We start from the raw sequence: 3466 nt of genomic DNA on the forward strand, positions 1-3466 counted from the left end.
AAAATCAGCAAATGTTGCAATTCAAGACATGATTTATTATTTTGTTGATCATCTAGAATTAAGAAAGTGATGGAAAAAATGTTAATGAGGAAGATAAAACTTAAAAATGAGTCACTTTTTTTTAGAGGCAGTTGTTAAATATTTGCTGCTCTCTTGCTGTTTCTCGAATATTCTTGACATGGTATGGCTGAAAATGGAGTGCAAAATCTTTTCAGTAGTTATCCCTTGCTCTCTCCACATGACTGACCCATCTTTTTAGTCAGACAAGGCTCCAATAATATCCTTCACACTTCATTTCTTGTGCAATTCTTGGTTAGTCATGTAGAATAGCTGATTAGGTTCCACCAAGATTTGAACTCAGATTTCTGGATTCAGAGTCCAGAGTGTTAACCATTGCACCATGAAACCATAATCAAAATTAATTCCCAGTTAGAAAGAATTTGCTATATTGCAGTCTTAAAAGGAATGTTTAGTTGACTTGGCCTTATTTAATATTAAGCTCATAATGAATTCCTTTTAAAAAGATAATAAATTTATAGTATAGAAAAGATCTGAATAATGTATGTTAGCATTTCTTTTCAACCCCTTGTCACTTTTCTTTTAACCTGTAAACTCAAATTCTCTCCTGTAGCTAAATATTCACTACATTAAATAGGAAAATAAAAAATTGAAAAAAGAAAGCTTGTAACACTGAGATATATTTGTTTCAAAAAGATCTGCTTTTCATGTTTTCAATAATCATACAACATTCACTAGTTGTGTGACCTTGGGCAAATCACTTAACCTCAGTTGCTTCATCCTGGGTCATCTCCAGTCATCCTGATGAATATCTGGTCACTGTATTCAGATGGTTCTGGAGGAGAAGTGAGGCTGGTGACCTGCACAGCCCACCCTCACTCAAAACAAAGTCAAGTGAAAGTCATGTCATTATCTCTGATGGCATGGTCTTCTTTGGCAATGAAGGACAAATACACACTAATCATACAACTCTGAAGTAATTAAGATAATATGAAAAATTTTCAATGAAAAGCATTTTGGGCACTGTTTTTCCCTTGTGGAATAGTAAAGAGTAAAACCTAGAGTGGATGCCTAAACTACTTTCTTCTCATTTGATAAATGGTCATTGAGTACCTGCTATGTGCAAAACACTTAGGCAAAAAGAATTTATTTGTGCCTTCTTTTGGAAAATTTTCATTTACTTTGTTAATGTTCACACTGATGTAGTTCTTCAGCATCTCTCCCCTCCAAGAACTCTCCAAGAGAAAGCCATGGATTTGTGGCCAGCTATAGCAAATGCTCAAGACTTGCCAGTCACTTATCTTCTCTTTGGAGTTTCAGTACAGGGATTTCAACATACTCAAAGCTAGCATCTAATGAAGCTGAAAGTGAAGCTCTCATCCACCTAGCAGGTTATTCTGTATCTATAGTGACCCTCTAGTAGTCTCAGTATAGAATGAGAAGTTCTTGATGATCTGTTTGCAATAGGCTGTTAACTGCCTGTAGTAGTAGTAGTAGTAGTAGTAGCAGTAGAAGTAGCAGCAGAAGCAATAAATGTCAGTGCCTACTTGGCTTCGTATGTTGCTACAGTTTCCAGGTGATATGTTCTTATGATCTGTTAAACTCTAATGCTTCCCTCTCCTCTAAGGTTGATTCCCAGTGGGCAATTAGTAGGTTCTATCAACTGATTAGTGTATTTCTGCTGATAGAGTCTACATTTCTCACTTCATTCTCCCTGGGATTATCTCTCATTTGGTAAAAGCTTCTGTGATACAGATGCCACGAAATGTTCCAGATTTGGGGAGCACTGGGATACAATGATAATGATGTGGTCAAAGTAGCACATTTTAGCCCAACTAGACAGACTGCTGGACCTGGAGTCAGGAAGACTTGAGTTCAAAACCTGTCTCAGACACTTTTAGCTACATAACCCTGAGCAAGTCATCAATCTCTTCAAGCTTCATTTCCCATGCATGTTAAAGAAAGATAATAGTACCCCCTTCACAGGGTTGTTGTGAGGATTAAATGAGATATATATGTAAAACACTTTGCAAACCTTAAGCCATATAAACTCTGGCGCATAGAGACTTTGTCCTTTAAACAGCTGAATTGATCTGTTATCAAGCAAGTATGGCACATATTCCTCAGCTTAACTTTGATCCTCAAAACTCCCCGGCCGCTAAGAGAAATATTATTCTTTCATGGAGGGAATGAAGACATAGAAATGCTGATTTGTCCAAGATGTCACAGCTATTAATTAGTGGAACTGTATGATTAGAACCCCAAATTCTGGAACCTTCCTTCCCAAATTGACTTTTATTAAGCTACTTTTTAGTTATTTATTTTTCCTCTGTGTGAAGACATAGTAATACTTGTTTTCTCTCCCCTTCAAATGTAAGCTCCTTGGGCACTGCTATTCTCTGTATTTATATCCCCAGTGTTTAACACAGTGTCTGGTATAGAACAGCACTTAATAAGTGTTTGCTAGTTGATTTGTTGACCAACAGTTGTCATTTGTCCGTAGTTCTCAAAGATAACCACGACATCAGGGAGGTGATGCCATGACTTGCAAGTGAGTTGGATTTAAGTGAGGGAGACCTGAGCAAAGTCACCAGCTTCGCTTTCTCCCCCATAGTCATCTGGGTTCAGTGGCCAGATACACATCAGAATGACTGGAGATGGCCCTGGATACAGTGGGACACCTTGGTCATTTTAAGCTAATAGGTCCATTGAGGCAAAGCCCATTCAGTGATTAAGGTGAGGTAAGAAATGAGGCAGAAAATGGCCTCTTTATCCAGTCAAAAGAAATCAATTTTTTTCTCTTAAGGACCATGCCTCCCATTGTATTTGGGATACATGAATGGAGATTTGGCTCACAGTCCCAGAAATATGAAAGTCTATAGGAACTAGGAGTGGTTATTGAGAGCTTTAGTTATCTGATCCATTTCCTTGTTACTGCCTTCCTATAAAGTTGCCATCAATGTCTTTTGCTTTGAATTTTTGAGTCACCTGGGCTGTTTTGACAGTCACTACATGGGAGTTCAAGAGCTATGAACTAGAGAAAAAAATCCAAAAATAAATCAAATCTGGTCAAACCTGATAGCATAGATGAGAAAATTAAAGTCCAATGGGGACAAATAACTTACATCTACATGTTCTAAAATATTTATTTCAGCTCTGTAGTGACAAAGAACTGGAAATTATGAGTATGCCCGTCAACTGGGGAATGGCTGAACAAGTTGTGGCATATGATCATGATGGAATACCACTGTGCTATAAGAAATGATGAGCCCAATGATCTTAGAAAAACATGGATAGACTTGTACAAAATAATGGAAAGTGAAATGAGCTGAACCAAGAGAATATGGTGTAGAGTAAAAGCAATATTGTTTTAACGACAACTTTGAGTGAAAAAGTCATTTTGACTATCATAAATACTCAAATTAATTACAAAGGACATATAAAGGAA

At 37.1% G+C, this 3466-nt stretch overlaps 1 non-coding gene across 1 annotated transcript; it reads right to left on the reverse strand.

The window, feature by feature from the left end:
* Nucleotides 1-336: 336 nt before the first annotated feature.
* Nucleotides 337-408, reverse strand: TRNAQ-CUG (transfer RNA glutamine (anticodon CUG)). Its single transcript has one exon. It is a non-coding gene; the product is annotated as a tRNA-Gln (tRNA).
* Nucleotides 409-3466: the final 3058 nt, after the last annotated feature.

The sequence above is a fragment of the Notamacropus eugenii genome, chromosome 2 (assembly GCF_028372415.1).
Source record: "Notamacropus eugenii isolate mMacEug1 chromosome 2, mMacEug1.pri_v2, whole genome shotgun sequence".
Lineage (NCBI taxonomy): Eukaryota > Metazoa > Chordata > Mammalia > Diprotodontia > Macropodidae > Notamacropus > Notamacropus eugenii.